The 12,653-nt window shown below is 39.4% G+C and overlaps 1 pseudogene; it reads left to right on the forward strand.

The window, feature by feature from the left end:
* The first annotated feature begins 3,503 nt into the window (after positions 1–3,503).
* LOC103709540 (putative purine permease 4) lies at positions 3,504–5,054 on the forward strand (annotated as a pseudogene).
* Positions 5,055–12,653: the final 7,599 nt, after the last annotated feature.

Raw genomic sequence — 12,653 nt, forward strand, 5'->3', positions numbered from 1 at the left:
TTCCCCTCTTCCTTTTAGAGATGATTGATCAAGGAAGTTCGTGAACTGCCGCGTGGATTGCTCTTTATTGTCTTAGGTATCGTAAACTCACGGAGCTTTAATAACCGTTTGTATGCGAACGATGCGTTTGGCGAAAGCTTAGTTGAGGTAATTGTTTTCCGAATGACCTTAGCGGGTCATTACTGTTTATGTTGCTCGATGGTGATTGGAAGAACGTATGGGCCCGGCCTTCGGTGAATGATTTAGAAGTTGTACCCTTCTTTCGCTGGTTAATTTCGGTCCTCTCATCCAATACCGCAGAATATAAAGGTGAATTATTAGGGCGAATATTTACCAAAAACATAATTAATAGCGGTTGGCGTTGGGTTTGGCTCTCAGCAGCTCCTGATGGAGACGCGGCAGCCAGCGAAAAGGAGCGGTCGACATTTCATTCTGTCACTCAGTTGGATGCTCTGTACGAACACACTGTTAGGTTGCGAATCCAATCATTTAACGATATCTAATTCGGGATACCAAAAGATTGTAAACACCGCAACAATGACGTCTGTAGATCTCCAGATCGGACACGGCTAGTGATGGGATGGTTGGCCACCATCCTACTCTCTCCACGAAACAGGATTTTTCCAACGATCCTATAAAAAGGATGGTTTCAGGGAAAACGGGCCAGCCTGAGCAACTAAAGTTACTAAACCCAACATGGGAAAACGGGCTAGGGCTCAATTTTTAGGGCATTTTCAGAATTGAATCTTTGTACAGATAAACCAACAGGGGGATCGGGTATGCTGAAAAATTCTCACAGGTTGGTGTCGGATGCCGTATCCGCAAGGCCTGAAGGTGTTTGAAATTTTAGATAAATATGTTGAAGTAATTGATACTTTTAAATATTTTTTAAAAAAAGTTTTGGAAATATTATAAAGATTAAAATGAAGTTATTTATTTTTTATAAAGGATTGAATTTTTATAATTAGAATTGAAATATCACAACATATTTCAAAATCAAAATATAATTGTATACCAAATGAAATGTTGTTACGGTGTTGAGAGGTTGTTGATCAGTTGAGAGATCATTGAATTGATTGGTGGTTTTTATATTTTGCTTTTACCCGACCTAGATTGGCAAAAAAAATTTAAAATCCAAATCCGAATATGATAAACAGAGATCCCCCCCCCCCTAATATTGTGGTTGTTAGAATTCTTTTACGACATCTGTATTCAGAGAAAGCCTTAAAATTAGTTATCCCGATCCAATATCCAGTAAAATTCATGAGCATATGTTTGGATCGATATCCAGATCCAATCCAATGCAATGATTTCTATTTAGATTCGATCAAAACTTGATATGGAAATAGATATAATCGAACACCCTACCTAAATTCTGATATTGGTAATTTTTAGATTACTCTTTTTTTTTGTTGCTAGTTTTGGATTTTGGTTAAAATACTTAAATCTATATTTGAATCTCTGTACGGATACAAGCATTTCTATTCGAATTCGATCAGAACACGAAATGAAAATGAATGTAGTCAAAAAAATATCCAACCCGTTTTCAAGCCTCCCTAAATTTTACCTATCAGATGTTGGCCGATCCGTTAAGTGGTCGGTACAAAATCGAATGCATCGATTTTGGTGCATGACTACATCCAAATGCACCGATGAATAGTGTTGTCATGGGATTGTGCCGCTTACAAAAGCCCAGTCTGATAGTCATAAATAATAACATGCTAACTGTGTATGAAGGATTCTAATCCTAGTATGGATGCTCTGATACCAATTGTTAGTCATAAATTATAAAATGCTAAGATTTAGAATCACATAATTACCGTATTCAAGTTTGAGAGATATACCTGCGGAAGACATATTGAATACGATCTTCAATCACCTGGAATAATAGCGGTTGGATCTTCCCTTCCTTGCTCCTCACAAAAGATAACCGTCAATGGGGCAAACTATCAACCATATGGAGAGGAGAGGGGGACTTAGCCTATATATAGGAAACATAGAGGAGCCTTCCCATTAAAGGCTCCAAAACCCTAATTGGGTTTCCTGGCCTACATACCAAAAGTACCACAATAAATAGGACTCAATCCTATACATCCAAGGTGCACCAAAGCCCATAAAACAAAATGATCACACATCATATTGGGCCTAACCATAGTACCATTCTGAGCCATACGTCTAACCAGTTTTATAAAACAAAAATACGCAATCAGTGTAAGCCCATATTTTGAAATTATTCTAACACAGTCACCTTGTTCGAGCATGGTCTCGATCATATGGAAAATTGGACAAGTGAAGCCCTTTTTGTCTCGAGCCTCACCGAAGTTGTATCAAGACCCAGCCTGTGATTACCCCAAAGTTAATCTAATTACCCAACCGCAATCGGCCTTAGGAGAATGAGGCGTGCTTCCTTTCATGACACCTTTGACCATGTGAAAGGAAAGGAAGCTAGACTTGCAGAAGACACCTAAGGCCAACGCGCATTGGAAGGGCACGTGCTCCATTCATTAAATCTAGCCTTGCCACTTGGCCACCCCTCTCTCTTAACAACACCACCTCCAAATCATGCTCGACAATATTCGCCATCTTTTAGTTGATTGCATCTTCTACTGGGCAACTCATGTTTATAAAAAGGCCAATAGTCACTAGGCGGTATCTTATGTGACTCATTACTTCGGTGATTTTATCTAAAAAGATCGGGCCTCTGCCCCTTTTTTTTTGGATCTAATTTACTTTCTACTTTTTGGGTGACACTGATGTACCAAAAAAAAAAAAAAAAACACCTCCATATTGATCACTTCTCTCTTTTCTCGCTCTCCCTCCCTCTCTTTCCATCCCAGGCGTTCTTCACGCCTGCCCTGGTCTTCATTAACTCTATAACTACCTTTTACCTTTTATCTTCACGCCTGCCAATGCCTCTTATCTCCACCACCCTATTGGGAGATGTTTGGTGCGAATCCCCCCCACCCCATCTCATTAAATTCACTGGATGCCACATACCATAAATGCATCACCTAGCGTTAACAATTTAACGTTCAGGTGCCTCTGTTTTCCTTTGTTCTGGATCCACAACTGATGCCACTTACTATAAATACGTCACCTAATTATTCAACATTAAAGCCCCTTCGTTTTCCAGTGTGCTGGACTCGCACTGGGTAGCTACCACCTCAAGAGGCGTAAGCATGCATGCGCGCGCCCTTCCAATCGTTTATCACGGGGTCATGTTCCAATATCCCTCATCCTCACATCGCTTTGGCAGCACCCAAAACCAACAGGAAATAAAAAGACAAAAGAATTTATACACGCGTCTTCGAATCGGTTGGCCCATGCACGACAAATAAAACGTTCCTGAGGAACAACATCATCGAAACCTCGATCGGCCACGTAGAAATGCTTCTCTTCTCCCATCGCTCCTTCCACTCTCCTCGTGGTCACCACCGCCGTCCAACTCGAAGAGGGAGGGAGAGGAGGAGGAGATCAAACCCGAGCGAGTAGGATGCTCCGAGAGGCACCAAACCGGCGGTCGTTCTACGTTCTCCCGGCGGTCAACAATGTGGCTCTCTTCGTCAGCACCATCGCCTCCACCCAAGATCCTCTCCCGGTTCTCCTTCGCCCATGGCGGTTCGAACCGGTGGGTCGCCACCCTGGTCCAGTCGGCCGGCTTCACTCTCCTTCTCGTCCCTATCTATCTCGCTCCCTCTGCTTCTTCTTCTCCCTTCTTTCGCTTCACTCCTCGCTTTTTCGCTCTCTGTCTCTTTGTTGGCCTGCTTTTGGGTGTCAACAACCTCCTCATATCCTGGGGCGTATCCTACCTCCCGGTGTCTACATCTTCTCTTATTCTCTCGTCCCAGCTCGCCTTCGTTCTTGTGCTCTCCGCTCTTCTCGTTCGACAACCTCTGACCTTCTCGAATCTCAGCTGCGTCGTTCTTCTTACGCTCGCCACCGTCCTCCTCGCCATCGGCTTCGACTCCGGCCGGTTCCCAGGCGTCTCCCGAGCCAGCTTCTTCCTCGGATTCCCCGCCACCCTCGGCGCTGCCTGCCTCTTCGCCATCTATCTCCCGTTCATGGAATTGGTGTACAGAAAGGTGGATGGGTACCGGCTGGTGATGGAGGTGGCGGCGACGGCGCTGGCGGCGGTGGGGATGGCGGCGGACGGTGGGTGGAAGGTGGACGAGGGGTGGGATTTGGGGAAGGCCGGGTATTGGGCGACGATCGTGGCGACGGTGGTGAGCTGGCAGATGCGCTTCATGGGGACTGCCGGCATGGTGTTCTTGACGTCGTCGCTCAATAGCGGGATCTGCATGACGGCGCTGCCGGCGGTGAACATTGTCGGCGGCGTGGTAGCATTCGGCGACGTGTTTGGCGGGCAGAAGGCGGTGGCGCTGGCATTATTTTTGTAGGGGTTCTTTTCTTATCTATATGGGGAGTATAAGAAGAAGAAGAAGGAGAAGGAGAGGGAGAAGGAGGAGGTGGTGGTACCCGTGGAAGGGAAGAAGGAGATGCAGAGCTCGGGCGCCGCCAGTAGTGGTGATGAGGAGTGTAACCCTTGAGTGGCTGGATAAAGAGGGTGGTTTTGTTTGGTTTAAGATTTACAAGAATAGTAGTGGCTGCTCAAAAGGATTGGGTGAGTTGATTTCAGAGTTTATCATTAGTAAAGATGCATGAATGCCAATTTAGTGCAGACAATAGACAAACACCTTATAGAATGAAAGATGCGTGTGTGCCATGTACTCATGCTGCTTTGATCTTGGCATTTGATAGTTTTTTCTAGTATTGAATCATGCCATCGGTCATTCTATTCATTGCTAGTTGGCCATCTTCCAATAGTACACTAACAACAGGTGCAAGTTGGTTTAATTCTGAGAGATTGTTGAGGCACAGTATTGCACTCCCACTCAAGGGTTAGTGTTGCTCATTCTTCCATGGTATTCACATAAAATATCAGCGGTCCGTTGTTTCGTTGCCAATCTCTTGAGCAGTTTTGCGTTTAATGGAGAAGTGCTAGGCTCGATCGAAACTAGCTAGGGATGGAAAAGAGTGAGGTATGTCTGTTAATTTCCTCGTAGATCACAAATGCCACTGTTTAATTAGCATAATTTTTGATGGTATTCAGGCATGAGTGGAAGCTTGACATAAATCGAAATCAACTCATGACTAGTGCACATGTACTGCAGTCGGAGTCATCAGTAGATAGCAGGGCTCATTGTAGCATTTTCTCCCACAACTTCAACGTAAAGCATTAAACAAAAACAGCATGGCAGCTAATAAATTGAGACATGCAAGATACGTTTGGACCATTTCGATGCATGTACGCAATTAGAGGAAATGAGTGCGAATCCCTTCTAACACTAATTATAGATCATTTTTGACCCTTTAAATTTCTCAAGTGTAGGAATTAATTTCTAAAGCGCTACCGAGGGGAACAGAATCATATATTGGTTGATTGATTAATTCAAAAAGGTGTTTGATGGATGAATTTTGTCTGCCTGCATGCTTGCCAAATTAACAGTTACTGTGACTAAAGATATGTTTTGCAAATCTTATTATAGAGGTTAATACAGCTAATTGATTTGATTTCATTACTGAAAAAATGGTATCCAAAGAAATAGTTTATAGAAATCAAGTAATTGAACTTCTTCATGTTATATTGGAAACTCGGATTCAAATTTTGTCTTCGCCCACATTCTTCAGAAAGATCACAGGATATTTGAGAGAGGCCTATTCTCCGATGTTTGAGGCATCCAGGTTGTTGGCACTCGTCCAAAATATTCGCCCACTGGTTTCTTCTTCCGTTCTGCGGCGCAGCAGCAGAATTTGGTTCGAACCTTGTGCTTTTGAAAATTAAAGGCAATCATAATCTTTCTCATATTTTAAAAAAATGAAAATAATGGCATGCACCACATAGTTGAAAGCCTGCAACTACATCTCCTGATGCGAACCAACATAAACCTCAGCATGAAATGATTCGTATCCGGACAGCAGCGGACCAGGGAGTTCGTTGTCTAACAACATCAGGTTAATTACAATCTCGTGAGGTCAAATAGAAGATAATCCTGTCTGCAAAGTTATCAAAACACTCCACTTTGTAGTCAATATTTATATATGTAAACATCATGCAAGATTGAAAAAATAATTTAAATGTTTTGGAACTAAAGTATCGTATTTCTGTATGCTTACTAAACTAGAGGGCATAATTTACATTAAAAAAAAAACTAATTTACAAAGGTATATATGAATTTGTAAGTTTGTGAGCAAAAGAGAATTTTTTAAAGGATCACTACAAGAAAAGTGGGCATTAGCGACGCTTTTTTTGGCCTTTAGCGACGCTTTTAAGCGTCGGTAAAAACCATCCCGACGCTTTCCTAAGCGTCGGTAAAGCGTCGCCTATGCTACAGTGGGAAAAATATTTTCCGACGCTTTCAAAAGCGTCGGAAATTAGCGACGCTTTTTAGCGACGCTTTAAAGCGTCGTTAAATTGTGATTTTAACGACACTTTAAAGCGTCGTTAGAATATTATTTTTTTTAAAAAAAAATTTCGTGATTTTAACGACGCTTTAAAGCGTCGTTAGAATATTATTTTTTTAAAAAAAATTTCGTGATTTTAACGACGCTTTAAAGCGTCGTTAGAATATTATTTTTTTTAAAAAAAAAATCGTGATTTTAAAAAGATAACAAACAATTGGATGCATTATCTTTCTACTAACAATTGGTTCTATATAGAAGCACGAAGTAATACAAGATACTCATAAACAAGCATCAGGATATCTGTTGTCTCAAATATACTGCCTTGGTGTCTTCAGCTTCATCACAGCATCCCACACAATGTTAGAGATGTGACATTTTCTTCTTTTTCTTTTGGTGGAAGAGCCAAAGCCTAGGCTTTCTAAGATCTGCCTACTGAACTGAAAATACCTGTTTGGAGAGTCATCTTCAACGTACTTTGAGAAAATCAAAAGGTAATGAAAGAGTCCTTCTGATGACTTTCTATGTAGAGAACAAGATTTAAATTATTCTGAACAAGCAAAAAAAAAGGATGTACAGAAATCATCCTCTACCAATAATTTAACTTGGCCATTTGATGGATACGGCAGCAGCAATGATATTTTCTGATACTACAAATCAAGTTGTACATGCTGAAAGGGTGATCAATTGCAATTATCTAAACTGATTTGCCATTTTTTTTACCAACGCTTTTCACAAGCGTCGGCAGTTACCGTTGCAAGAAAAAAATTTGCCGACGCTTTTTTGTAGCGTCGGCAATATAGAGTCGCCAAAACCCTTTATTGTTGTAGTGGATATTTGATATGATATATGTTGCTGCCCAAAGTCTGACCGATGGAGCTGCGAACAAGTGTAGCTCAGGACGGTCTGCTTGGAGTAGAAGTCTGACCATAGCTGGATTTGATCTATCGAGAGATCCTCCGATGTTTAAGTTAGAGGCATAGCAAAAGGGAGAATAAACAACACATGAGATGCAAGAATTTACATTTTTAGGTCTTCCCCCTGGACCCGCGCTCCACAGGTAGAGAAGATTGGAAAATGCTTGGTGGAAAAGCACAAAGATGAGAACAAAAAAAAAATCTTGATACGAATCCTTCAATAATATCAGTGGTTAAGCAAAGAACAGTCAAGTAAAGCTCAGAGGAACAAGCAACTAAGAGTTGTGTCCTTGAAGGACATAATTCAAAAAATATAAATACTGTTTCGAGAATCAAGTGCTTCATAGGATATAAACTATTAATTTGAACATTCAGGGCAGTCACTGATGTCCTAAGAAAGACATACATAAGAAAGACATATTGGGATAGTTGAAGTTTTATATTTTTGGACTTTCTAAAGTAATTTATGCAATATCAACTTCTTTTTAATTTTTTTGAGAAAAAAATAGTGATTTGAAGCAAAGGATGGTGCATTTCTTGATAAATTGCAAAATTATAACAACAAAGGGTCGCGCCAACGGGACAATATTCAACATTTTCTTAATACTTAGAAACTACTAAAAATTTCTTTATATATAAAAAATGTTATAATAAAAGGAAATGCTTTTGAAAGCATCAAATATATCCACAACTATGACTATGGGGTGAGGTAGAAAAATAAAAAGTTCCGAATATCACAAGTCTCTTTGATATCACAATTTGAAACAAGTGAAAAATCATCCATTCACCTTTAGAACAAAAAAACCACGGAAGCCTTAAAAGAAATATTTTTTAAATGGTAAGCTTTCAAATAAAGCTTAGAAATAGAAAATTTTATTGTCTACACTGCATGCACTACATCACATGGTCATGCACGTAGCTTAACACAGGCCGTTGTTTCTATGAACCTTATTCATCAAGCATGAATCTCGATGCATTACTATAGAAACAGGCAGTTGTGATTGGCTGCGTGCGCAACTATGCAATAATTTCTCCTTGAAATAGGTCTATAGTGGAGTGGTTTCCAAACCCCAAGAAAGAGAACACGCATATGCCCTAAAAATACAGGTAAGGACTAAGAACTGACACGATCGAGAAAACCATTGCAAGAAAACCCATATTGATGCAAAAATTGGAAGCCTCTTTTTTTTGGAGGGGATCTTCATCTTCAAGACAATAGAAAGACGGAACTATCCAGAATGGCTTAACTGTTAATTGGTCATAACAATTTTGTCTTGGATTGATTTACCTAATTCGATTCAATCGGGACACCCGACCTATTGGCAAGTATGACTTAGGTTGGATTCATGGTGGAGCCTCGCAAGCTATCAGGTCAAGACATTTAGGCCAGTTAATTAAATATACAACTTAACAAGTTAAGGGAACATGAGCTATCAAATCAACATCCAATAGGTTGAATTAGTTGGCACAAAAACTAAGAGGAGGGGAAATCAGGGGTGGTGATCGGTGGAGTCAGGTTTGAGCCGGGTCAAATTTGAGTTGAAAAACACTCACAAGTTATACCCAATATATTTATAATTAAATAGATTTTTTACATGTATACCCTCTAAATATACAAAATTATGTAAATACCCTCATAAATTGCTATTTACATGTATACACTTTGTTTTCTTTCTTTTTTATATATGTACTCATACAATCTAACGTCGTTAAAAATAAACAATTTAAATTTAAAATAACTTGAATACTCTTACAAGTAGACGCGCAAAAAGAAAACTTTATAAGAATATACATAAAAATAGCAACTTTGCAAGGATATTCATGCAATTACGCATATTTAAGAGTGTATACACTTAAAAAAAATTCAATTCCTAATCTGCCAAATCAGCTTAACATATTAGTCTATCATATTGGCTTCTAAGTTATTATGTTAACTCCTAATCTGCCAAATCAGTTTCTAAGCTGTTATAACAGCTCATGTTTTGTCATATTAGGCTTTATACTGCTACATCAGCTCTTAATCTACCACCATGCTAGCATCTATGATGATGTGTTAGCTCCTAGTTTATAACGTCAGCTTCTAAATTGCTACTTCAACTCTTGATCTAGTATGTCAATTTCTGAGTATATTTGTGATCTAATTTTCAAACTCAAGTTGGTATTTATAGTTCCATCTTGAGTTTGAGGAGGGATGATCCTATAATTTTAGATATCGTATAACAACCTACATTACTCATAATATTTTTTCATTAGCATGATCATGTATCAACTTATGTTATTTTTTTTGTTAACATGATTTTATTAGAGTGATTTTAGGGATCACATAACAATTTGTAATACCCATAATATATATTTTTTTGCATGAATACCCTCATAAATATCGAATTTTGCATAAATACCCTTCCAAAATTGATATTTGCATGTATACCCTCGTAAAATACTTGTTTTGCTATTATACATTTTTTTTATCCTCATTTTTGCATATGTACCCACGCCAACTGACGCCGTTAAAAAATTAACGGTTTCAAATTAAAATGGCTAAAATATCCTTAATAGATAGATGTGAAAAAAAAAAAATATTTATAAGACGATCGTGATGGAAGACAAAAAAGTAATTTCAAAATTATATTTTATTTTTAATTAAAATAAATATGATTTTTATTAACGGTGTTAGAAGAACCATTATATTAGGGTCATTTGTACAAAAAAAACAATATTTTATGAGGATACGGAAATAAATATCAATTCGAAGAGGATATCCACACAAATTTGAATTTTTAGCAGGATATTCTTGAAAAAAATCATATTAAAATTTATACACGAATATGTATAACTCCGTAGATATACCGAATATGATGAAATAAAAAACTATTTTTTTTTTTTTTTTAATTTAACAATCTTGGTCACGTTCAGCACGAGAACTGGAATAATATGTCTCGGGAGACCACCAGTGCAGAGGACGCATGCAATTCAACGACCAGAGGACCAGCTGGTCCTGGAAACAAAAACCATTTTAGTTCTCCCAGTCCCTTTGGACCAGCTCAGAAATCTCTTCCTCGGCCACGACGCAGTTCTGTCCCCGCTCCCAGCCCTCTTCCATCCCCACCAAGCCGACAGCTCCGACCGGACCAACAGGCTCAGATAAGTCCGGCGTCGTTCCACGCACCCGACCTATCACGTCGCCAACGACAGCGGGACCGACCGGCGCTTTCCCGATTTGTCCTCAATCGCCTGACATCGCTACGGTAAACAGCCCCGCAGGATCACCGGAACTGAAACCGGATCCGGTACCGGATCCCAAGACGCGCAAAAGAAAAAAAAAAACAACACACAAGCTCGTTGCCTAACACGTATGAGTTCCGTTGACGAGGTCAAATTTCCAGACGCGGGTAAAAAACCGCCAAGGGTAAAAAAAGATGCGGGGTAAAAGACGGAAGGAGTGGGAACGAAGGGCTAGCCTCGTTTCATTTGCCGCAGTTGGCAATTGGCATCATTGTTCGACCATAATGACCCTCGATTTAGAATTCCGACAACAGATTTAGCGTGGCTGTGTCAGAAAATTGAATAAGGTATCATGCAGCCGGTACCTAGATAAATATACCGCTAAAAGACATAGATTGACCGAGAACAACGGGCTCAAACGTCCTTTAGTTGTTGTCGTCTTCGTTGTTGTTTAGAATTCTTTATTAGCATAGGTATTTTAAAAAAATAATAAACCCAGATAAAAAAAAAAAAAGTACCTTACGGTTTGGATCGATATGGTATCGATGGATACCACGTCGATCCGAGACATAGGAGAACCCAAGAGTTAGGTACGCCTTGTTATTTTGCCTGCAAATCCATGAAGGCTTGATTTCTTTATTTTTGTTTTTGTGATACAAGAAAGGCTCCATCACTATTCCAACAAATGTAAAAATAAGTTGTGAAGACCCATACGGACGCGTATTTAGTCCCACATCGATTATTTGCTAGATAGATTTTGGATACTTATACAGGATCAAGAAAACCCAAATAATATATTCTACCTAGCCATTTTGAGTGAGATCCTGAGATGTTACAAATGATATCAGAGCAGATCCGACCCATAACTTATGTGGACTAGGGGACACTGCAGCACGGATCCATTGGGGTTAACTATGGGCCGATCGTGGTATTTGTGATTAGATTTGAATGAATTTGAACTATAATCACTCATCTACCAGGAAAGAAACCAAAGCAATTCCATACACAATATATTGCACCGAGGTTCTTTGTTATGGTTATGGCCTTGTTTAGCTATGAAGTCCTCAGCTAGGGAGCAAAAATAAATAAATAGAAGAGCGCTTTCCTCAGGAATTGTCAATATATATTCAAAAAAAAATGAAAAAGGAAAAGCATCTAAAAGTCCTCACTCAAAAAAAGCATCTACAATCTTTTTATTGATTAGAAATGCATTTATCTTCTATAACTCTTCATCAACTTGAACCTTTTCTGCTAGTTTGATCTCTCCACCTTAGCCCTGAAGGCTGCAGCACAACTCAAGACATGACATGACATCCTGGGCTACAAGCCTGATATGAATAGTTCTTTAATACCACTAGTTAGAAACTCCTCTTTTATGCTCCCCTCAGTTATGGTGTTACTTTTTAAAACTTTCAAATGTGAGAAGCTTCTAAGCTCCACCATCATAAAAGCTTTATGAAGCAATCAGGCACGCCTAACAGCAAGGTATGTACAATGTGAAATGTAAGCAAATACAAAGAACAAGACATAAGCAAATCTTTCCATTTCTCTTATTCCGTCTTTCATTTTTATCTTCCTTTCTCTTGTTATCAGTTTCAGCGATGTAATAATTTCGAAGGCAACTCAGATCTTATCTGCTCACATTGTCTGTCAAACTAGAGACACCGAGAGCGACCGAGCCCAACGTTCATCAAATGAGGTCAAAAAAGCTTAATGAAAGGAACTTGTCGTCTTCTCTGTCAGCTGCTCTTCCGTTCCATAAATTTTGGCCTAACTCGTACAAGCAGACTGGCTGGATTATTTTTCCATCATTTGGTAAGCAAAACAGGGGAAGAAAAGTGTTTTTTGCCCTTTCTTTGTTGGTTTTTACCACGCTGTTGCTTCTGTTGGGAGTGAAAGGGACTGCACAATGGCATGATGGTGGCATGGTAGATACAAGCGATCTCTACTTAGATTTTCAGTATCCTCCTTCGGATCCTGCGTGGTGGAGTCAGTCGATTGTATCGTATGATGAAATTTTCTTTATAGTAATGAAGATATAAAAAATTCAGTGTC

The sequence above is a fragment of the Phoenix dactylifera genome, chromosome 9 (assembly GCF_051530095.1).
Source record: "Phoenix dactylifera cultivar Ajwa chromosome 9, Ajwa_hap1_PhDact_Kaust_v1.1, whole genome shotgun sequence".
NCBI classification, from domain to species: Eukaryota; Viridiplantae; Streptophyta; class Magnoliopsida; order Arecales; family Arecaceae; genus Phoenix; species Phoenix dactylifera.